This window comes from Aegilops tauschii, chromosome 5, assembly GCF_002575655.3.
Source record: "Aegilops tauschii subsp. strangulata cultivar AL8/78 chromosome 5, Aet v6.0, whole genome shotgun sequence".
NCBI classification, from domain to species: domain Eukaryota; kingdom Viridiplantae; phylum Streptophyta; class Magnoliopsida; order Poales; family Poaceae; genus Aegilops; species Aegilops tauschii.
In genome coordinates, this window is record NC_053039.3 from 21519160 (window position 1) to 21544843 (window position 25684).

The 25684-nt window shown below is 47.5% G+C and overlaps 1 pseudogene; it reads left to right on the forward strand.

The window, feature by feature from the left end:
• The first annotated feature begins 9286 nt into the window (after nucleotides 1-9286).
• LOC141022482 (uncharacterized) overlaps nucleotides 9287-25684 on the forward strand; it is a 96618-nt pseudogene continuing 80220 nt past the window's right edge.

Below are 25684 nucleotides of genomic sequence, written 5' to 3' on the forward strand. Positions count from 1 at the left end.
CCAAGGAGAATATTTCTGTTAAGGGTTCGTTGCCCTTGGTACGCATGCCCTAATGTGCATGTCCGAGCTGCGAAAAGAAACGCAGGGTATAAACATCTGGGGCATGTATTTACAATAAATAAAGGTCATCTTTTGTTCACCGACCGAGTATTCCCTTAAGAACGCTAGCTTTCGGCTTCACCCAGTCTGAGGTACACATCCGGCTGACCCAGCAGTAACAATCGCAGAGGTGCTCCCCTTATGCCCTAGCCGAATTAACGGGAAGATAGGGAATAAACACAAGAGCCAGGCAACCTAGCTTGGCCAAAATATAAGTCATATCGATGCATATAATGGCGAAAAAGGTACATGTCAAAGAATAACACATGTGTGGGGCATAGAGCCCGGAAAATAGTTATATTAAGCTTCTGTATAAGAAGCCCCCAGGTATAATGAGGGCGGCTAGCGCGTCAAGATTGTGTATTCAAGGCACATTGTAGCCTTTTAAGGCCTTGTAGAAGAATGGAAGAAAGAAAGAAATAGAAGACAGATAGCGGATATATAAAAAATTGATGGAGGTAAGGGGACGAACATAGAGTCCGACACTAGGCGTAGAACATGCGGAGTCTGGCTGCGTTCCGTGGGTTTGGCTCGAGTCGATTGTCCGATGCATCCCGCAGACGGTACGCTCCACCAGTCAGAACTTGGTCAATAATGAAGGGACCTTCCCTTTTGGGTTTGAGTTTGTTCTTTGTCTTCTCCAGTAGGCGTAGAACGAGTTCGCCGACGTTATAAGTTTTGTCCCGGACTTCTCTGCTTTGATACCTTCGAGCCTGTTGCTGATAGAATGCGGAACGGGCTTTTGCCACGTCACGCTCCTCCTCCAAGGCGTCCAAACTGTCCTGCCGATCGAGGTCGGTTTCTTTCTCTTCGCACATGTGCACTCGAGGTGAGTCATGAATTATGTCGCAGGGCAGTACTGCCTCTGCGCCGTACACCATGAAAAACGGTGTGTATCCGGTAGTGCGATTCAGCGTGATCCGCAGCCCCCATAGTACAGAATCGAGCTCCACTACCCAGTGCGTATCTGATTCCTTTAAGGATTGTACTAATCTAGGTTTAATGCCGCTCATGATTAGACCATTTTCTCGTTCGACCTGACCGTTAGTTTGCGGGTGATAGACGGAAGCATAATCGAGCTTAATGCCCATGTTGCTGCACCAAGTTTTTACCTCGTCGGCTGTTAAGTTCGAGCCATTATCGGTGATGATGCTGTGGGGACGCCGTAACGGTGTACAACCCCGGATATGAAGTCTATCACTGGTCCGGACTCGGCCGTTTTGACTGGTTTGGCTTCTATCCATTTGGTGAATTTATCCACCATGACCAATAAGTATTTTTTCTTGTGGCTTCCACCTTTGAGGTTCCGACCATATCAAGCCCCGAGACCGCAAAGGGCCAAGTGATGGGGATTGTTTGGAGAGCGGTAGGCGGCATATGGCTTTGATTTGCAAAAAGCTGGCAACCAACGCATCGTTGAACGAGATCTTGTGCCTCTGCTCGGGCTGTCGGCCAGTAAAAACCTGTACGGAAGGCCTTGCTTACAAGGGCCCGGGCTGCGGCGTGGTGGCCGCCAAGTCCAGCGTGAATTTCTGCCAAAAGTTGCCGTCCTTCCTCTTCGGAATGCACCTTTGAAGGACTCCGGTAGCGCTTTTCTTATAAAGCTCTCCCACGTGGACCTTGTAGGCTTTAGACCGCCGCAGAATGCAGCGCGCCTCGTTTGGGTCCTCGGGTAGTTCCTACCGAGTTAGATAGGCCAGGAACGGTTCTGTCCACGGGGCGATGACAGCCATTATCACGTGGGCGGAAGGTGTTATTTCGGTGGCAGAGCCTCCGATTATGTCAGAGTGTTCGTTATCTGGTGTTGTGGCCGGGTCCGGACTATTGTTACCGGTCTCTCCTTCCCATACCACGGATGGCTTAAACAACCTTTCCAACAAGATATTAGATGGGACGGGGTCGCGCTTAGCGCCGAGGCGGGCGAGGATATCCGCCGCCTGATTGTTTTCCCGGGCCACATGGTGGAATTCAAGCCCCTCGAACCGAGCTGACATTTTGAGGACGGCGTTGCGATAAGCCGCCATTTTTGGATCCTTGGCGTCAAAGTCTCCATTTATTTGAGATATTGCGAGGTTTGAGTCCCCACGCACCTCTAGGCGTTGAATGCCCATGGAGACTGCCATCCGGAGACCGTGTAACAGGGCTTCGTATTCTGCTGCGTTGTTGGAGTCTGTGTATAGTATTTGGAGTACGTACTAGACTGTATCTCCGGTGGGAGATGTCAGGACGACACCAGCCCCCAGACCCGCCAGCATTTTAGAGCCGTCAAAGTGCATGATCCAATTGGAGTACGCGCCGTACTCTTTAGGGAGTTCGGCTTCTGTCCATTCGGCGACAAAATCAGCCAGTACTTGTGACTTAATAGCTCGCTGTGGTTTGTATATTGTGTCAAATGGGAGGAGCTCAATAGCCCGTTTGGCAATCCAGCCCGTGGCATCGCGGTTGTTTATTATGTCGTTGAGTCGTACTTCAGAGGCCACCGTGATTGAACACTCTTGAAAGTAGTGTCGTAGTTTCCGGGATGCCATGAAGACCGCGTATGCTATCTTTTGATAATGTGGGTACCGTGATTTGCATGGAGTGAGGATAGTGGATACGTAGTATACCGTCTTTTGAAGTTGGAACTTATGTCCATCCGTCTCTCGTTCGACGACGAGCACTGCGCTTACAACTTGGTGAGTTGCCGCTATATATAACAGCATTGGTTCACCGACATTTGGTGCGGCCAAGATTGGGTTGGTGGCCAGGATGGTTTTACTTCTTCCAATCCGGCCGCGGCAGCATCCGTCCACTCGAAGTGTTCGGTGCGCCGAAGAAGGCGATAAAGGGGCAGTGCCTTTTCTCCTGATCGGGAGATAAAGCGGCTTAAGGCAGCCACGCATCCAGTTAGTTTCTGGATTTGCTTGAGGTCTGTTGGTATAGCCAACTGTGACAAAGCTCGAATTTTAGCCGGGTTTGCTTCAATTCCTCTATTAGAGACGATGAAGCCTAAGAGTTTTCCGGCGGGCACACCGAAGAAGCATTTTCCGGATTGAGCTTGATGTCGTATGTTCGGAGATTGTCGAACGTGAGCCTCAAGTCGTCTATTAAGGATTCGACTTGTTTGGTTTTAATGACCACATCGTCTACGTATGCCTCCACTGTTTTGCCGATCTGTGTCTCCAAGCATGTCTGAATCATGCGTTGATAGGTTGCGCCGGCGTTTTTCAGCCCGAAAGGCATGGTGTTGAAACAGAAGGGGCCGTATGGAGTGATAAATGTCGTTGCGGCTTGATCGGACTCCGCCATCTTAATTTGATGGTATCCGGAGTATGCGTCGAGAAACACAGTGAGTCGTGTCCTGCGGTAGCGTCGATAATTTGATCGATGCGAGGGAGGGGGAAGGGATCCTTTGGGCTAGCCTTATTAAGGTCCTTGAAGTCGAAGCATAGGCGCCAGGATTTGTCCTTCTTTGGTACCATCACCAGGTTTGCTAGCTAGTCTGGATGTTTTATTTCTCGGATGAATCCGACCTCGAGTAACTTGGCTAGCTCTTCTCCCATGGCTTGCCGCTTAGGTTTAGAGAAGCGCCGAAGAGTCTGCTTGACCGGCTAGAACCCCTTTAGAATGTTAACGCTATGCTCGGCCAGCCTGCGTGGGATTCCTGGCATGTCTGAAGGATGCCAGGCAAAGATGTCCCAATTTTCGCGCAAGAACTCTCGTAGTGCGGCGTCTACTATGGGGTTTAACTGTGCCCCGATAGATGCTGTTTTCGTAGGGTCTGTTGGGTGGACTTGGAATTTGACTATTTTATCCGCTGGTTTGAAAGAGGTGGATTTGGGTCTTTTGTCAAGTATCACGTCGTCCCTGTCCACTGCGGAGCGCAGCGCCATCAGTTCTTCGGCCGCGAGGGCTTCGGATAACGCCTCGAGGGCTAGTGCGGCGGTTTTATTTTCGGCGCGGAGTGCTATGTCCAGATCACTAGCTAGAGTGAGGATTCCATTGGGCCCGGGCGTTTTGAGCTTCATGTACCCGTGATGGGGTGTAGCTTGGAAGATCGTGAATGCCTCCCGCCCTAGAAGGGCGTGGTATCCGCTATTTAACGGGGCCACTTGGAATGTGATTTCTTCGGACCTGTAATTCTCCGGCGTGCCGAATACCACATTCAGTGTGATTTTCCCGGCACATCGTGCCTCCCGACTAGGGATGATTCCTCTGAAGGTCGTGCTGCTTTGCTCAATGCGGCTTCTGTCTATTTCCATTTTTCAAAGAGTCTCCTCATAGATGAGGTTTAATCCGCTGCCGCCGTCCATGAGCACTTTAGTAAGCCAGAAGCCGTCCACAATTGGACTAAGGACCAAGGCGGCTGGTGCTCGGGCTGTTCGGAATTTAGGTTCGTCACTGGCAATGAAGGTGATAGCCGTATCGCTCCATGGATTTATTGTTGCCATGTGGCAGACGTCGACAAGGCTGCAGAGTGCTCGCTTACGCCTATTATTTGAGGCGAAGTCTCGAAGACTGTTAGTACTGTATTGTTGTTTTCCACGGGATGGTGCTCTGCGGTATTGTTGATGAGAAGATCCTCACCGCTTTTGGCCACCTGCCAGAGTACCCAACATGCTCTAAGGCTGTGTGTTGGCATGGTATCGACTGTACTATGAATTTTGCATGGCCCATTGAGCCATCCCTCCAATACGGTTCCACGCCCTGCAGTGGGCTTTTGTTTCTTTGTAATTGGATCGGGTGACTTACGAGAGTGCATCCTTTTAGTTCGGACTGGGGGTTTTGTCAGAGCCGGATGATCCCAAAATTTTGTTTGGGTTTTCTAGGCGCTTTCCATCGCACAATACTTTCGTACTATGGCCGCCAAGTCAACGAAGTGTGCTATGGCACGGTGACTTATGGCGTCGAGGATTCCCCTGTCTGTGCAATTATTGCAAAAGAATGAAATTGCATCTTCCTCGCGATAGTCCTTGACCTTGTTCATGACAAGGAGGAATCTAGCCCAATAGTGGTGTACTGTCTCCTGGGGTTCTTGTCTAATGTGGGAAAGATCGCTTATATCTGGGTGGGTGGGTGGATTTAAGTCTGGACCTTGACCCGATCTGAGACCCAGGGGCGGAGGAGTTTCCGATCTTGGAAGTTCGGGCTCCGGGATGTTGCCCAATAGGTTTGGCCCGCTGCCTGATTCTAGGTTCAAGGTTTGGGCCATGTCCTCCCGTAGACGGGTATCCGGCTCGGAGAGCTCGGGAATCCGGACATAGTTTGTCCTCAAGATAGAGGAAGAATCGCTGCATTGCTCCTCCACCACCGCTATCTGATGGGTGACCGCCGGGGAGTTGATCTCCCTTTGGTCGGGTTTGAGCCCGATCTGATCATAGTCAGTAGCGACTCCCAAGGCGGCGATGCGATCCAGGAGCTCGTTCAAGGAAGAGAGCTCCATTGGATCCAACAGCTCGGCGAATTCCGAGCCGACGTGGAGGCTGTTTTCGATGACCCGAGAACTCATCGTCGGTGCAGCGGCCGAGCGGGCGGTCATGATGAAACCGCCTAGTCGGAGGGTTTGGCCTACAGCGAGGGCTCCCCCGGAGGTGATGTTGTCCTGGACGACGAGACGAGCCATCCAGCCCTGCGATGACGGCACAGTGGAACTCTCAATGAAAGCACCAATGTCGTTGTCATAACCTGCGATCTCGGGTAGGGGGTCCCGAACTGTGCGTCCAAGGCGGATGGTAACAGGAGGCAGGGGACACGATGTTTACCCAGGTTCGGGCCCTCTCAATGGAGGTAATACCCTACTTCCTGCTTGATTGATCTTGATGATATGAGTATTACAAGAGTTGATCTACCACGAGATCGTAGAGGCTATACCCTAGAAACTAGCCTATGGTATGATTGTTGTTGTCCTACGGACTAAACCCTCCGGTTTATATAGACACCGGAGGGGGATAGGGTTACATGGAGTCGGTTACAAGGGAGGAGATCTACATATCCGTATTGCCAAGCTTGCCTTCCACGCCAAGGAGAGTCCCATCCGGACGCGGGACGAATTCTTCAATCTTGTATCTTCATAGTCCAACAGTCCGGCCAAAGGATATAGTCCGGCTGTCCGAGGACCCCCTAATCCAGGACTCCCTCAAACACCGAATATACACTTCTCTGGGTTGAGCTTCAAGTTGATCTTGGGCAGATTAGCAAAAGTTTCTTCCAAGTCCTCGATAAGGGTGGCCTTATCCTTGGTCTTGACCTTGATATCATCCATAGGCTTCTATATTTCTATGCAACTGTGGCTCAAAACCAATCTGAACTGCTCTTGCAAAAGTGGACCCGACACTCTTTAATCCGGAAGGCATACGGACAAAGTAGTACGTACCGCCTGGAGTGATGAATGATGTCTTCTCCTCATCTTCTTTGGACATGAAGATATGCTGATACCCGAAGTATGCATCAAGAAAGGAGAGCAAATCACAACCTGAAGTGGAATCCACGATCTGGTCGATGCGTGGAAAGTGAAATAGGTCCTTCGGGCAAGCCTTATTGAGATCTGTGAAATCAATGCAAAGCCACCATTCCCCATTCGCCTTCCGAACCACCAATGGGGTTGCCAACCACGTAGGGTGCAATACTCCTCAGACCAAACCAGCTGCTTCTAGCTTCTTAATTTCCTCTGCAATGAACTGCTGCCGGTCCAAGGCCTGCTTTCGTACATTCTGCTTGATGGGTCGGGCGTGTGGGCAGACAGAAAGGTGGTGCTTGATTACCTCCCCAGGAACACTGGGAATGTCACATAGTTGCCAGGCAAACACATTGATATTTGCTCATAGGAAGGCAACGAGCGCTCTTTCCTATTTGTCATCAAGGGTGGCACTGATATAGAAAGTACCATCAAAGCCAGCCAGCCCTGCCGTGACTTCTTTACTTGGGGTGCGGCAACTTTGGGTCTCTTGCTGTTGGAACACTCCGGCACGTCGTCAACGAGTGCCGTGCACTCGGAGGGGGCATGCTTCCCGGACTCCTTGACGGAGGCCCTACAATCCTTCCACTTTCCTTTGCTTTCACTGGCGGGAGCTGTTGCTGCCGCAGCCTCTGTCGCGACTGCTTCCTGGTACATCTTGTCCACGCAGATAATTGCATCCTTCTCATCTGATGGGATGGTGATGAGTCCCAATGGCCCACGCATCTTCAAAGTGTTATAAGCATAGTGAGATGCTGCCATGAACTTAGCCAGGGCCGGGCGTCCCAGAATCCCATTGTACGACAGGGGGAGATCAACCACATCAAACACAATCTTCTCAGTCCGATAGTTCAGTTCTCCCCCGAACGTCACCGGCAACGTAATATTCCCTTTTGGACGCCTCCTACCGGGATTGACTCTTGAAACGTGCCGGTAACCTTTAGTTACTCTTCTCCTATCTAAAAGTTGTTGATACTGTTGGGGAAATCAGATTCAACCCGCCCCGCCATCCACTAACATCTTTGTGACTTTGAGGTTGCGAATTGTTGGGGATACCAACAACGGCAAACACCCTACAATTGTGGTGCGGCTAGGGTGATCCTCCTCATCAAAGATGACGGGCGTGCGGGACCATTTGAGCGGCTCCCGGGCCTCTGGCGCTGGTTCCAGAGCATTGACATCTCGTGCCCATCGCTTAAGTTGGCAATGGAAGGAGTGTAAAGATGCGCCTCCGTCAATGCATAGGGCGTTAGTGGCCTTCTGAAATTCCTGCTCACAGGTTTCCTCTTCATCCCCTCCATCACTCACAACATCACAGACTTCCTTCTCTTGGCCCCTAGTGGGTTTTCCTTGGTTCCGAAAGGGTTTGCCGGGGCGATTTGCTTCACCGCCTCGGCCCTTACCGCCAGTAGCATTCTGACCTTTTTACCTATCAAGCTTGTCATACTCTTCCTTCTGTTTCATGGCAAGCTACTCAACCTGATAACACTCCTGAAGGCCGTGGCCTTTGGTCCGGTGGATCTTGTAGTACGGCCCATCACCTTTCCCAACTTTTTCCGTGGTAGCGGCTTCCCGCCAGACAGCGCATGCGGCAAATTCCTTGTTGGGGGCCCCAACATTGGCCTTCTTGCCAGTACAAGGTGTGCCCGGTCATTCCACTATCATCACTCCCTTATCCCTTGGCTTCTTATTGCGCTTCTTGATCTTTCTCTAGCTGGTTGATTCATCTTCATCCTCTGAATCAACATTGATGCAGTCCTCCTGTCCGAGCAACTTCCTTCCTTCTTCCATCCGAGCACACTTATCCACCAGTGTGTATAGCTCCTTCACAGACTTGGGCAACCACACATTCATCTTCGAACGACTGCGACGTTTGCGCACGTTGGACTGGAAGGCTACTATAACAGCTGCCGGATGGATGTTTGGAATATTTCTATGAACTTTACTGAATCTCTGTAAATACATACGGAGAGTTTCTCCTTCCTTCTGCTAGAGAAGCTGCTAATCACTGGGCCTACCAGGCTCTTGATGGCCACCGGTGAAGGCACTGATGAACTCGTGACACAGATCTGCCCATGACGCAATGGATTTCTCTGACAGGTGCATAAGCCAAGACCTCACATTGGACATGAGGTCCAACAAGAAGTAGTTGGCGGAAACCTTCTCGTCTCTTCCCCCAACAGCCTGAAAAAGGATGGTGTAGATGCTCGCGAACTCTGCCGGGTTCAGCCTCCCATCATACTTCTCAGGTATCTCTGGCTTGAACATACGAACGGACGGCCAACGGACTTGCCGTAGCTCTCGTGTAAAGGTGGGACAGCCGACCTCAAAAGGTAGGCACCCGCAAACACCGAGCACAGGCTCGTCGATGTTCAAGCCACCACACCCGTCGGTCTGGCGGAGGTCGTTGCGGCGCTGATCCATGGCGATGCACGCGTTCCCCGCCGCCTGTCCTCCGGGGCTTAACGTTGGCCTAGACGTGCTCGAGGGTCGGAAGAGGCCACAGAGACGTTGTCGGGATCTTGATTATTCTGCGCCCGCGTCGGGTGGAGTGGTGGGAACGGCACCATGGGGACAGCCCCCTCCGTCTGGCGAGCAATACGGGCGGTTCCTGTCACTTGGGGAGGTCGTGGAGGGCCAGCTCACCGTGAGCCCCTAGCCTTGGCGAAACCGAGGAGGCTTTGGATAGTGGCACGCCATTCATCCATCTACTCGGCTGCCGACGGAAACCTTAACAGCAACTGAACTCGAGCCATGGCCTCTGTGGCAGTGCTCGGCATAGATGTTGATGACGTCGACCGGACCGTTGCCCGGCTCCTGACGGTGCCTGCGGCGGCCACGACGGGGGTGCCGCACCCACGTAGCTGCGGAATGATGATACGTCTCCAACGTATCTATAATTTATGAAGTATTCATGCTATTATATTATCCATCTTAGATGTTTTATATGCATTTATATGCTATTTTATATGATATTTGGGACTAACCTATTAACCTAGAGCCCAGTGCCAGTTTCTGTTTTCTCCTTGTTTTTGGATTTTGCAGAAAAGGAATACCAAACGGAGTCCAATTAATGTGCCAATTTTTGATGATTTTTTATGGACCAAAAGAAGACCACAGAGCATCGGAGTTGGGACAGAAGAGTCCCGGGCTGCCCATGAGGGTGGGGGGCACGCCCACCACTCCTGGGAGCGTGGGCCTACCTCGTGGACAGTTCGGGCACCTCCTTGATGTGAGACCGATGCCAAAAATTCTTATAAATACAGAAAGCTCGGAAAATTAACCTAGATCGGGAGTTCCGCCGCCAGAAGCCTCTGTAGCCACGAGAAATCAATCTAGGCCCTCTTCGGCACCCTGCCGGAGGGGGCCATCATCACCGGTGGCCATGGAGGAGTATCCCGGGGAGGCCATCATCACCATGAAGGCCAAGGATCAGAGGGAGAACCTTTCCCCATGTAGGGGGGAGGCCATGGAGGAGGAAGCACAAGGGGGAGAACCTCTCCTCCTCTCTCTTGGTGGCACCGGAGTGCCATTGAGAGGGGAATCATCGCCGCGATGATCACCTTCATCAACATCACCATCATCATCACCATCCTCATCTCTTTTACGCAGTCCACTCTCCCGCACCCCGCTGTAATCCCTACTTGAACATGGTGCTTTATGCCACATATTATGATCTAATGATGTGTTGCCATCCTATGATGTTTTGAGTAGATATCTTTTGTCTTTGGGTTGATTGATGATCTAGATTGGTATGAGTTGTATGTTTTACTTTGATTCTGTCCTATGGCGCCCTCCGTGTCACGCAAGCGTGAGGGGTTCCCGTTGTAGGGTGTTGCAATACGTTCATAATTCGCTTATAGTAGGTTGGTGAGTGACTGAAACACAAACCCGAGTAAGGGGGTTGTTGCGTACGGGAATAAGGAGGACTTGATGCTTTAATGCTATGGTTGGGTTTTACCTTAATGATCTTTAGTAGTTGCGGATGCTTGCTAAAGTTCCAGTCATAAGTGCATATGATCCAAGTAGAGAAAGTATGTTAGCTTATGCCTCTCCCTCATATGAAACTGCAATAGTGATTACCGGTCTTGTTAACGATTGCCTAGGACAATTCCGCACACCGATCCACCATTATTCCACACTCGTATTTATAATATTTAGTAATATATTCTAAATTTATGATAACAGCACCTACTCTTATATTTTAGCTCTCCGATATCATACAAAGTTATCCTCTTCATACCCACAACATAGTTTTATTTCTCGTTGCTAGTTGGAAGCAAACGTTCGGTGTACGTAGGGTCGTATCACTGGCAGATAGGGCTTGAGAGAATATTGATCTTACCTTTAGCTCCTTGTGGGTTCGACACTCCATACTTACCACTTCCACCTTTGGAAATTGCTACGATGATTCCTTGCACTTGGGGATTATCAAGCTCTTTTCTGGCGCCGTTGCCGGGGAGCAATAGCGTGAGGTTGATATTCTCGTGTGTGCTTGTTTGCTTTCTTCACTAAGTATATTTTGTTTTTCCTTTTTGTTTATGTTTAGTTGTAGGTGAAACATACAAAAAAATTTAAAACAATGAAAATACAAAAAAATTATTACTTGCCTCTCATGCCTAAAAAGTTTTTGAAAAAGAGAAGTGATTCGAAAGTTATGCATTGAAGAAGTGAGGGTCGACCTTGAGCACTTGTGTTCATGCTCACGGAAACAATGTAGAATTTTTCATGGAAGTTTCTCTGTAAATAATTATCCCCTTGTATATATCCATTGTATTATAAAAATAATGTGCCAAGCTTTGGTTTTAGGATGATTAAATTGCTTGTTTACTATGTGCAGAAGAAAAACAGAAACTTTGGCTGTAGTGCATGAATTTACATTTTTAACTGAAAAGTCAAATGCGTCTGAAACTTTTTGCACATTACTTCTTTACAAATTGTTCAAATTTCAAATTTCGTTCATAATTTTAGGAGTTACAGAAGTTTACTAAACTTCCAGATTACTACAGACTGTCCTGTTTTTGACAGATTCTGTTTTTCGCGTGTTGTTTGCTTATTTTGATGAATCTATGGCTAGTATCGGGGGGTATGAACCATAGAGAAGTTGGCATACAGTAGGTTTAACACCAATATAAATAAATAATGAGTTCATTACAGTACCTTAAACTGGTAGTTTGCTTTATTACACTAACGGATCTCAGAAAGTTTTTGTTAAGTTTTTGTGGATGAAGTGTTCGAAGAACGAGGAGTTATCAATATGAGAAGAATAAAGAGAGGAAAGAGTTCAAGCTTGGGGATGCCCAAGGCACCCCAGGTAAATATTTCAAAGGATACTCAAGAATCTAAGCTTGGGGATGCCCCGGTTGGCATCCCATCTTTCTTCTTCAACAAATATCGGTATACCTCGGTTTTTTTTTTGTTTTGTTCACATGGTTTGTGTCCTTCGTGTTTTTGTGTTTCCTTTAAGAACCATGCTAGCATGAGATAGCCCTGCATTGATTTATAGAATACTTCGTGTGCTTCACTTATATCTTTTATGTATGATCTTATAGAATTGCTCTTTGTGCTTCACTTAAATCTTTTGAGTATGGTTTTATAGAATACTTCGTGTCCTTCACTTACATATTTTGAGCTTGGATATTGGTTAGTCTATATTAATTGTAGAATGCTCCCTGAACTTCACTTATATCTTTTGGAGTATGAATAATACTATCATTTAAAGTGGGTTTGGAAGAGTGTCAACTTTAGGAATTAGTGATCCCACTATTTTGGAGGGTGCTGAATCTTAGTGTGATATTTATTAAAGTGGATTTGGAAGAGTGTCAACTTTAGCTAGTAATGATTCCACTATTTCGGAAGAGGTTCCAATTGATTATGAGAAAAAAGTTGCTATCCATGATGCTACTGAAAATTATTATGAGGGAGGAATACATGCTTGTAGGAGTTGCAATAATATCAAGTTTCCTCTCTTAGTGCTTAAAGTTTTGAAGTTATACTTGTTTTGCCTTCCTATGCTAGTTGATTGTTTTCTTATAAATGGTGTGCTCACAAAATCCCTAGGCATAGGAAGTGGGTTATGTTTAAATGTCCTAGTCATATTCTTCATGATGCTCTCTTTATGTTTCAATTATTTACTTTTATGTGAGCATCATTGAAATCATCATGCCTAGCTAAAAGGCATTAAAGAAAAGCGCTTGTTGGGAGACAACCCAATATTTACCCTTACTGTTTTTGCGTGTTTATATGATTAAGCTACTGTATTAATCATGCTTTATAGCTTTTGTTTCAATAAAGTGCAAAGTAAGACCTGTGGGAAGACTTGGGAGAAAGTTAATGTGATCTTGCTGTAAAAAACAGAAACATTGCGCTCACGAGATTAGCTGTCATTTTTTACAGAAGTGCGCTTTTGAGTTTATTATTTATGCAGAAGATTAATAGACAAATTACTCACGTCCACCAATTTATTTCATAATTTTTGGAGTAGCATAAGTATGGTTTATGTTCAGATCATTACAGACTGTTCTGTTTCTGACAGATTCTGTTTTCATTGCATAGTTTGCTTGTTTTCTAGTTTCTATGACTTATATTTCTCAATATAAATTGTAGAAATGATATGGTACAGTAGACATTGTGTGGGAAAAATCATGAACCTTGTCTTAGACAGTACCAAAGTGGATGGTTTACTCTTTATCATACTAACCTACCTCACGAAGTTTTGTTAAGTTTTGTGTGATTGAAGTTTTCAAGCATTGGGTGAGATATCGATATGAGGAGAATAAGGAGTGGAAAGACCCTAAGCTTGGGGATGCCACAGGCACCCCAAGGTAATATTCAAGGAAGACTCAAGCACCTAAGCTTGAGGATGCCCCGGAAGGCATCCCCTCTTTCGTCTTCAAAACTATCGGTATACCTTGGAGCTATATTTTTATTCGTCACATGATATGTGTTTTGCTTGGAGCGTATTTTCAATTTTACTTGCTGTTTGAATAAAATCATTGGATCTGAAATATTGAATGAAAAAGAATCCTCCCATGGCTAGTTAATTGTTTGACTACTCAGTGTTCTTCACTTGTATCTTTTGGAGTAGTTTGTCATTCACTCATGTGCTTCACGTATATCCTATGAGTAAATTGTTAAATAAATTGAATGTCATAAACCTAAATTTATATATGTCTCATATGCTTATAACACGGGGAGTAATGACTTCACACATAATAAGTATAGGTAGTAAACTTATTGAAAGTTAGCAAATGTATAATTGGTCACTTGAACAATTCATGAAAGAATATTGAAGGAAGAGGGATTTCACATATAAATATACTATCTTGGACATCTTTTGTAACTGTGAGCACTCATTAAAATATGACATGCTAAAAGGTTGATGTTGGAGAAGGTAGACAACGTAATGGGTTGTGTTTTCTTATATCTCAAATAAAGTATATTGTCATGGATCGCCCAACACGTTGAGCTTGCCTTTCCCCCTCATGCTAGCCAAATTATTTGCACTAAGTAGAGATACTACTTGTGCTTCCAAATATCCTTAAACCTGGTTTTGCCATGAGAGTCCACCATAGCTACCTATGGATTGAGTAAGATCCTTCAAGTACGTTGTCATCGGTGCAAGTAATAAAAATTGCTCTCTAAATATGTATGATTGATTAGTGTGGAGGAAATAAGCTTTATACGATCTTGTGATGTGGAAGAAATAAAAGGGACGGACTGCATAATAATGGTCCATATCCCAAGTGGCAATATAAAGTGAAGTTCTTTCGCATTAAGATTTTGTACATCCAACCCTGAAAGCGCATGGCAACCTCTGCTTCCCTCTGTGAAGGGCCTATCTTTTACTTTTATCTCTTACCCTTATGCAAGAGTCATGGTGATTTTTCACCTTTGCTTTTTACATTTTATCCTTTGGCAAGCACATTGTGTTGGAAAGATTCTGATATATATATCCAATTGGATGTAAGGCATCATAAACTATTATTGTTGACATTACCCTTGAGGTAAAGGTTGGGAGGCGAATTTATAAGCCCCTCTCTTTCTCTGTGTTTGATTAAAATTTTGTACCCATAAATATCGCGTGAGTGTTAGAATTGTGAAAGAGTAAATGATAGTTGAGTATGTGGAGTTTGCTAAATCAAAGCTCTGACATAGACTCTTCCTGGAAATAAGATGAATTGTAATTGTTTGATGACTGATAAGACGGTTTGTTAGTTTTCAAGAAAGTTTATGATCTATACTTTAACATGTGAATAGCTTGTTACTTTATCATGAGAAGTTTTATGAGATGAGCTACTGTTATGACATATAATGATGCTCGAAAAGGTGATTGAAATTATCTTTGATCAAACTTGTGCACCTGCTAGCATTCACACTTCATAAATTATTTCTTTTATCATTTACCTACTCGAGGACGAGCAGGAATTAAGCTTGGGGATGCTGATACGTCTCCAACGTATCTATAATTTATGAAGTATTCATGCTATTATATGATCCATCTTAGATTTTTATATGCATTTATATGCTATTTTACATGATTTTTGGGACTAACCTATTCACCTAGAGCCCAGTGCCAGTTTCTGTTTTCTCCTTGTTTTTGAATTTTGCAGAAAAGGAATACCAAACGGAGTCCAATTGACGTGCCAATTTTTGATGATTTTTTATGGACCAAAAGAAGACCACGGAGCATCAAAGTTGGGCCAGAAGAGTCCCGGGCTGCCCACGAGGGTGGGGGCGCGCCCACCCCCTGGGCGCGTGGGCCTGCCTCGTGGACAGCTCGGGCACCTCCTTGACGTGAGATCGACGCAAAAAATTCCTATAAATATAGAAACCTTGGAAAATTAACCTAGATTGGGAGTTTCGCCACCAGAAGCCTCTGTAGCCACGAGAAATCAATCTAGGCCCTCTCCGGCACCCTGCCGGAGGGGGCCATCATCACCGGTGGCCATGGAGGAGTATCCCGGAGAGGTCACCATCGCCATGAAGGCCAAGGATCAGAGGGAGAACCTTTCCCCATCTATGGGGAGGCCATGGAGGAGGAAGCACAAGGGGGAGAACCTCTCCTCCTCTCTCTTGGTGGCACCGGAGTGCCATTGAGAGGGGAATCATCGCCGCGATGATCACCTTCATCAACATCACCATCATCATCACCATCCTCATCTCTTTTACGCGTCCACTCTGTCGCACCCCGCTGTAATCCCTACTTGAACATGGTGCTTTATGCCACATATTATGATCCAATGATGTGTTGCCATCCTATGATGTTTTGAGTAGATATCTTTTGTCTTTGGGTTGATTGATGATCTAGATTGGCATGAGTTGTATGTTGTACTTTGATGCTGTCCTATGGTGCCCTCCATGTCGCGCAAGCGTGAGGGGTTTCCGCTGTAGGGTGTTGCAGTACGTTCATGATTTGCTTATAGTGGGTTGGTGAGTGACTGAAACACAAACCCGAGTAAGGGGGTTGTTGCGTATGGGAATAAAGAGGACTTGATGCTTTAATTCTATGGTTGGGTTTTACCTTAATGATCTTTAGTAGTTGCGGATGCTTGCTAGAGTTCCAATCATAAGTGCATATGATCCAAGTACAGAAAGTATGTTAGCTTATGCCTCTCCCTCATATGAAACTGCAATAGTGATTACCGGTCTTGTTAACGATTGCCTAGGACAATTCTGCACACCGATCCACCATTATTCCACACTCGCTATTTATAATATTTAGTAATATATTCTAACTTGATGATAACAGCACCTACTTTTATATTTTAGTTCTCCGATATCATACAAAGTTATCCTCTTCATACCCACAACATAGTTTTATTTCTCGTTGCTAGTTGGAAGCAAACATTCGGTGTACGTAGGGTCGTATCAGTGGCAGATAGGGCTTGAGAGAATATTGATCTTACCTTTAGCTCCTTGTGGTTTCGACACTCCATACTTACCACTTCCACCTTTGGAAATTGCTACGATGATTCCTTGCACTTGGGGATTATCAGACGACCAGCTGGCCAATGGAGTCACGCAACAGTGGTGCTCGAGGGTCAGCGGCCCCATCGAGCGCAGCGACCTAGTCGAGTCGTCCGAGAGGAGGCATGGCCGGGGCGGCCGGATGGCGATGGTTCCCCCCGGACCGAGCGCTGTTGCTGTGGCTATGCTCGTCGGTGAGGGGAGAGGGTGCAAACGGAGTGACCCTCTCGCCCGCAGCTCGTGGAGCCTGACCGCCAAGGTGTTCCTGATGCTGTCCTCCTCCTGTATCTTCAGCCCCTGTGTCGGCTGCAGGGAGATTGCGACGGTGCCACCTGCACAGATGACACCCCCAACAGCATTCACGTCCCTGCTCGCCCCCGCATCTTCCGTGGCACCGGAGGCCGCGGGCAGCAAAGCTTCGAGGTGGATGGATGGGCCGAAGGGCCGGATTTTTTTTTATTAGGCGCCATGCTCGATGGCATCGTCGAAGAAGAAGATGACGCGCTATGTACGCTTTCAGGTTCGCGCAAGCGCTCCCCCTACCTGGCGCACCAAAGATGTCGCGGGATATCCGCGGCCACATATGGGACCGGGTGGCCCCTTGTTGGTTCGGCGGGGGGACGGCGCGTTGCACAAAGAGCATATTAGCGCACGGCAGGATGCACTAAAAAAATACACATCCGTCACATTTTGGGTCGAACGGAGTTTTTTTGTGTCATGCTTATGACACTTCTATGACAATAATTGTGACAAAACCCGGTATAATCATAGATGTGGTGGGCTCCTACTTCTATGACAAAAAATCATGACAGAAAATGGGCTTTTCATTCCGGGCAGGCCGGAGACGCAGCTGGATGACATTGTTTGGGCCGTCCATGATGGAAAAAACCATGGTAGAAGCGAGGGCAAGGAAAATATCAGGGAGTTCCCGGTTACGGTGTGTGGTCGGGGGCTGAGCGTTGCGCATTTCTCTCATACGTACGCGCGTGTGTGCGGGGCGTTGGGCTCTAAGTGAACCCGAGCGATTGCACTGCAGGCTACGCGTTACTGAACCCGAGCGATCGATCGATCCCTTGGTGTTAACTGAACCCGAGTGATTCCATCGCTACTGCTGCTAACTGAAGCCGATCAAACACCGCTGCCTCCTTCCCTGGATGAATAGTGAGCGTTGTTGAGGGGGTTTGGATGAACAGTTCCCGGTGGGGGTTGGATGAACAGGACCCCGTGGTAGTAGAGGCCGTTGCCGCTGGATGAACAGTACCCCGATCGATCGAGCCGGTGGATGAACATGACCTCGTGGAGGGCTGGATGAACAGGACCCCATGGAGGGCTGGTTGAACAATAGCCGGTGGAGGGTTGGATGAACAGTAGCCCATGGAGGGGTGGTTGAACGGGACCCCGTGGAGAGGGCTAGTTGAACAGTAGCCGGTGGAGGAGCATGCGGTGGAGGCTGGATGAACAGGAGCCCGTGGATGAATAGTCGCAGGTGGAGGCTGGAGGAGGTCGACGGTGTATGAAGAGTATCCCGTGGTGGCTGAAGGAGGTCAACGGTGGAGTCCTGTTTTGCGGTACGCCACACCCCTCCCGATGAACAGGACCCCCGTTTCGACCGTAGCGCTCCAACACAAGTCCGTTTCCTTCGTTTTGTGGTACGCCACACCCCTCCCGATCAACAGGACCCTGTTTCGCCCGTAGGTGGTCCGTTTCCTCCGTTTTGCGGTACGCCAGACTCCTCCCGATTAATAGGATCCCGTTTCGACCGTGGCCGGTCGAACACAAGGCCGTTTCCTCCGTTCTGCGGTACGCCAGGCCTCGTTTCCATCGCCTGTTCCGTGCAAGCCGTTTGGTTCCTGATGAACACGACGAGGCATTCCATTCTGACCAAGCCGTTTGCCTCCCCATGAACACGATGACGGCGCAACTTCTCCGTTCCGACCTAGCCATGTACACGAGCCCTGGCCGTATGTATGCGCGACTAGGCATTCGAGACCCCGCCCGTATGTACATACGTGGCAGTATTTTCTTTCTTGCCCTCTGGCCGCTGTACGTACGTGTACATGCTACGTGCACGCCTCTACTACGACACGTGCGCGCCTCTACATCGACCAGTATGTACGTACACGTGCGAGACCAGAATGACAATGCTATGTACGCTTCAACCAGGTGGGTCCCGACTGTCACGCACTCCCTTGCGTACGAAGATGTAGCTGGTGGGTCCCGACAGTCAGGGGGCAAATCATTTTTTTTGCCGGTAATATGGACGCACTTCCTTGCGTGCGAAGATGTAGCTGGTGGGTCCCAGCAGTCATGGGGGAAACGTTTTTTCGTGAAATACGGTGGCCCGTCTGGTGGGTAATAATTTTTTTTGCCGGTAATCATTATTTTCCACGTAATAAGGAGGCACTTCCTTGTTGCGGCCGTGGACCCAGCTGTTAGCCTCTCCACGTACACAGTACACTTCCGATGGAAGTCGGTCGTTTACCACATTGACCACGCCGCACCGAGAGCACATTGGAAGGGGACGACGCAGAGCCGGGGAAGACGCGGCAGTGGATGCCCACACGGAGGGGAGTACGTGGGTTGACTGCTTCGGCTGCGGTGTGAGGCTGCCATCACCGGAGAATAAAAGAAGGTGTGGGTGAGTATAGAGGGACGGCATGGCCAGCGGTGGCAGCACATCCGGACATGGGAGGCAGAAGCAGGCGGCACGCCTGACGCTTGTTTGGGCGGCTGGAGCAAGAAGACCAGAGGTTGAAGAAGCACCACGGCCGTTGGATGGGCATCGTATGGTCACTGGAGCTAGAATCGTACATATTGACTAAGTTGACAAAGCCCTCCATCCCCGTGAACTTAGTAGGCCCACAAGTCAGCCTCCCACTATGCTGGGTCCCAGCTAGCAGGGGGAGTATTCATTTTTTTGTGCGAAATATGAAGGCACTTCCTTGCGTGCGAAGATATAGCTGGTGGGTCTGACCTGTCAGCGGGGGGAACATTTTTTTCGCGAAATACAAAGGCCCTTTCAGTGGGTCCCAGATGTCAGGTGGAGGAATCATTATTTTGCGCGTAAGAAGGAGGTATTTCCTTGTGTGCGGTCGTGGACCCAGCTGTCAGCCTCTCCACGTATAGTCCACGTCCGATGGATGTCGTTCGTTGACCATGCCACACCGAGAGCACCAGGGCAGTGGACGACGGCAGGGCCTAGGAAGGGGACGACGCGGAGTCGGGGAAGGCGCGGTAGTGGATGCCCACGCGGAGAGGAGTACGAGGGTTCACTGGTTCGGCTGTGGTGTGAGGCTGCCGTCGACGCAGAATAACAAGGGGTGTTGGTGAGTAGAGGGATGGCCTAGCCAGCGGTGGGAGTAGTAGGGGGCGATGAGGCCTCTACGGCAGCACAGCCGGCCACAGGAGGCAGGAGCAGGCGGCATGACCGGTGCTGCTTTGGGCGGCTGGAGCAAGAAGACCGGAGGTTGAAAAAGCCCGACGGCCGTTGGATGGACATCGTACGGTCACTGCAGCTAGAATCGTTTATAATGAGTAAGTTGACAAAGCCATTGGTACACGTCAACTTAGTAGGCCCACAGGTCAGCCTCTGAAATGGTGCGCCCTAGATGTGAGGGGGAGGAATCATTTTTTGGGCGGCTGAAGCTAGAATATCGGAGATTGATGAAGAAGCACGACATCCGTTGGATGGACATCCAACGGCCACTGCTGCTAGAACCGTGTGTTGACTATAAGTTGACAAAAGCCTTGCATGCGTGTCAACTTACCTTTTTTAGGGGACGCGTCAACTTAGTAGGCCCACAAGTGTGTGGCGGAGAACTTATAGCCCATTTGGATTTTACTACAGCCCATTTACAGTTTGTTAAAAGTACAACCCATTTTCTAGCAAGGACAACAATTAATAATTTCAACCAACCATTCAAAACAGAATTCAAAAAAATTTCCCACATTTTGATGCGATCCGAAATATTTTTATCCCGAAATTTCTAGTCAGATTAAATAAAATTTCTATATAAATTTGTATCACGTATAAATCCAACAAAACATTGCGCGCGCAACAATTAATGAAATTAAAATTTTCAAAATCCAAAAAAAAATTATAAACTAATTACGTGTTTGGTGCATTTTTTATAGTTACTGCCTAGTTTTTATAGTTAAAGCCCACTTTCCTGTTAAGCCTAATGCATCCCTCTTAGGAAAGATTTGCATCCCAGCGGGGCGGAGAATAACAAGTTGACCTTGCCTGGGTATTCCTCAAAAAAAGTATAGCTGGGCTAGCCATTTTCAGCTTGAAAAAAATTAATATCTGGGTTGGATATCTAGCCTGGGCTAGACGGGCCACAACCCACCCAGTTAATACCCCTGCTCTCCTTTGAACAACAACAAAAACATCGCTCAAGAAAAACTCTGCAGTGCTCACACCTCAAAAACACAAATACTGCTCGAGCTGCTTGTTCCCAACTGTCGGCCGCTCCTTGTGCAATTCTCTCGTTTATTGACTACATAGGTTGACAATGGTGTCGGATCGTGATGTCAGGAAACTAGGAGGGAGCAAAAGAAATAGTTGTACATAATACGGAGCCACTTGCGTACGTACGACTATGGCCCTAGTGGGTCCCTACTGTCGTCCAGTCAAAATAAAGTCGTCTCCTGAATCCTCATGTTCGTTGACCATGTTGACAATGCTTGGCGCCACGGCGAGCGCAACAACTCGAAGGACGACAGAGAGGGCCTCGCGGGCCCTACAGATGGTCTGATACAACGACCGCTGCTCATTCAGGAAGCCAGGATCATCGGACACCTATTAGCAACTTCGAAAGACTGAGACGGCATGAAACGTAAGGCCACACTTGGGAGCTCTGGTTTATTTCACACATGTATTAAGATACAAGTGTAATTTACTCGTCATCGGAAACAACACGTAAAATACAGGCGTAATGAAATCGAGGGCCCGAGGTCTATAAGTAAAACTGGCAGGTTATGCGTGTAATTTGAGAGACCAATGTATATTTTACTAGTCGAAATCTACCAACCAATTAAAGCGTCAGTTTACAAGCGGTTTTGGTTGGAAAACGACGATCCAATCACGGCCTAAGATGACGAGTTGGTCGGAATATCATATGGTTTCACCTCTAACCTACCTGAGTTGTCGTATAGGCTATGAATGAAACATAAGACAATGAACTTCTTAAGCACATAAACAACAGAAGAGGATGATCTCGTGAACATGCAAATCATGGGCATTAGATCAACATGCAAAACAATATGAAGCATTATTCTCAGGAGGCACGGTGAACAGCTCGTGATGCCGCATGCCATAGCATTCCAAGCTCAACTTTGCACTCAAACTCACAAGGCCTGGCATTACATAGAAAACATTCAGAACAAACTCTTAAAATACCTTACATAAGTCAACATTCATGTGACTATGCATCTCAGCAGAGTAAATATTTACTTCTGAACTGAAGACAGGAATAGGAAAAAACGATCGACGTTGCTCACAGCAAAGGGCGTCTCACTAAAAAATATCAAATGCATGTCTTCTGGCTAACATCAATGAGCAAAAATTGACAAGGTTTTCCAATTCCAATATATTAAACTAATGTCTTCTTACTAACTTCAATGATTAAACTTTGACAAGCTTTTCCCATTCAAAATATGTAATGCGTATGATTGTGGAATGGGCACGGTTTGTCATCTGTTTGTCATCTGATAGTCCGCTGGCTCAAGGTGACGACGAATGATTAGAGAACCATTCGATGTATTGTGCATGATGAAGTATTATGGACGACACGAATCATCTGAACATTTTGTGCAGTTCCACTAAAATCAAGCTGAGCATCCCTGTGGATTTTGTATTTATATGCTGCTAGAAAACAAAGACACATCAGCACACACATGAATATTGGCCCCAGTGTTAACCCACCAACCGGTGGACTAACAAACTAAAAGTACCGTAAACAGATTACCACCCAAATGCCCCATCATTGTTTCTTAGAGTGACATTGACAAACTTGGAGTCCTGTCCTGGCTTCTTGGTACTTGTTTGGGCACTTGTTTGCCCAGTGTTCCTCCGAACCACAAGTAAAGCAGCCATCTCTCTTTTTGTCTTTCTTCTTACCCTTCTTAATGGCCGACACTGGCAGCTCCATTCAAACATATAGTCCGGTGGCTCAAGGTGACGATGAATGATTAGAGATCCATTCGATGTATTATGCATGATGAAGTATTATGGAGGACAGAAACCATTTGAACATTTTGTGCAGTTCCACTAAAATCAAGCTGAGCATCCCTGTGGATTTCGTATTTATATGCTGCAAGAAAACAAAGACACATTAGCACACACATGAATATTGGCCCTAGTGTCAACCCACCAATCGGTGGACTAACAAACTGAAAGTACAGTAAACAGATTACCATACCCAGATGCCCCATCATTGTTGCTTAGAATGACATTGACAGATTTGGAGTCCTATCCTGGCTTCTTGTATTTGTTTGGGCGCTTTTTGCCCAGTGCACTCCACGTGTTGTAGAGTTTCCTATGATCTCTCAGACTAGTCATGTCACCAGCGTCTACTAATACTCTGTAAAGCTTCTCGATCATTCCTTGTGTAATGTAGCACAAACAGTGACTGCTTCTTTCTGCAAAGTGGTAAGACCAACTGGACCCACTAATGCAGCAGTTTGCCTCAGACACATTGGCCCCTTTTGTGCTGTTTAACTAAATCAAAGTCAGAATAAAACCGAGCTTTAATTTTATAACCCTGTAAGCAACAATAGGTATAAGGGAAACAATTCCTGAGAAATAACGGTTGATGACTGGTACTCCCAGAAGAAAACCATCTACTGATCTACCTTATCTTAATGGGAAACAAAGCATGAGAGTGGCAATTCTCAATCAGTGTGATTCATTCATATGAACTGAGACATTATCTTAACATGTATAAAGAACGACAAAGCAGAAAAGTACCATTCCTGAAACAATGGAACTGATTCATGTTAACAGAGACATTATCTTGACAATACCTTGTTTAAACATGTAGAAAGAACTACAAAGTAGGATATACCATTTGTAAAACGCTGTTACTGATATATAATAAAGGAGACATTATTTGAACAACACATTTCTTAAACATGTACTCCGGCCGATCCCTAATAGAAATGGTACTCCCACAGATCCCTAACAAGTGTTGTAGTTTTGAACTAAGATTCAGTAGTTAATTCTTTTGAAACAACTCGTGAGGAAGACCTGAGAGAGATCTCAACACATATATGGAAATCTGGTCTCATTTTGTGAAGTTCCACGAAAATTAAGCGAAGCCAAATGTCGCAATAGCAACAAGTTGAATAGATAACCCTGTTTTAACAGAGGCAAAAAAGGAAGCAATTACTGCCAATAAAGGAGGATGAAACATGCAGCCACAAAAATGGTGATCCCACCAATCCCTAACAAGTGTTGCAGTTTTGAACTAAGATTCAGTAGTTAATTCTGAGAGTGGCATTGCTTAATTTTACCAGCGGCATTAGATTAACAAAAAGCATAAACAGTTCCAGGGGAGAGTGGGTAAAACAACCACATGTGCTTCCATCTACTTATAAAGGGGGTGATGCAGAGTTTGTTGCAACAAATCAACAAGCATCATGTCTGGGTTGGTCCCATTTTTGTTCACTACTTAATGGGAAAAGATAGCAATACAGTGGCTTCAATTCAACATTTATTTAAAATAGTACCAATACAAGTAGCACAACATCTCAAAGCACACTGCACAATCATGTGGATGAAGGCCTGTACTGACCTTTCGTGATACGACAAACATAAAATATGAATCTACCAACACGAATAGGAAATCCAATCTCGTTTTGTGCAGTTGCATTGAAATCAAGCAAAGTTGTCGGTGTGACATTTAAGTTCGCTATAGCAACAAGTTGAATAGATATCCCTGTTTTTTCGTTGAGGGAAGTGCGAATTGATTTGGTACGTACTACAAGTACAATATTACAAGTTAGGCTTGTCCCTAAAATTCAACCCGCGCCTTGTTATATCCTGAAAATTCAACTATCCCGCTCCCAAAACTGGCGCCTTCACAACCCGCGCCTTGCTATCCCGAAATTACAACGCGCGCGAAAACTCCCTCCAGCTGCCAAATCCAGACACGCGAAATCCACCTTCTAACCCTGAGCCGAAAGGGCCGCTAGTTCAAATCGGTGGGGGTACTTATGTCACACACCCTACATTTTGGACAAGCGCGTCCCTAAGTCATGGTTCCCCCCTCCCATCGCCTCCTTTTCTCCATTCGAAATATGGCCGCCATAACCTCTCCGCTCCAGCCGCGAAACCCCACCCTCCTCCATCCACCACCTCACCGCCGCCTAGGTGGAGCCTCTTCCCCGACGACGTGGTCCACCGCAACAGGTCGACGTCCCTCATCCGCCTCCCCGGATGAGGATCCTTCCTCCATCCCGTCGTCCCGCCGGTTCAGCCGCCCCGTCCTCCACCTCCATGGAGCTACTCCGACGATCGCTTCATCTATCGCGGCTGCTCCATACCCACAGCGCCGCCTTAACCTGCTCCACCGGAACCGCAACTTCCTCACCGACTCCTTGGACGAAGCCAAGGCCTCCTTGGCGCCACCAAAGAGGTTGTACACTCATCTCATCGCACCCTCTCCTTAACTCAACCTCCTGGCGCCGACGGTGCTCTATCCCGCACCCCCATGGAGCGGCTACCTCGAAGCCGGCGGCGGGCGACATCTCCATGATGGCTCTCCCCAGTGCGAGTCCCCTTCGGCGGTGGCGTCCATACTAGCCAGATCTGCTGCTGCTGCTCCGGTTCTCACTCGGTCGCTCGCGCTGCTGCTGCTGCTCGGGCTCTCGCTCGCCCAGCTGCTGCTGATCCGGCTCTCACTCGCTCGCTCACGGTGCTGCTGCTCTCCCCCTCACTCGTGCTGCTGCTCTGCTCTGATTTAGCTACACTTCAGTCGAGTGAATTGACTTTTGGGTCACTCGATTTTCAGGGGGTGGGGGGCTCGCGGGAGTTAAGGAAGAACCACCGACAGCGGGAAGGGGGGCTCGCCGGAGAGGTACCCCACTATCTATCTTAGGATTCTAGATGGGGTGCTGCTCGCCGACGGTGGGGGGCGCGGTGATGGGGCGGTGGCATGGGGATCGCCGGAGAAAAATCAT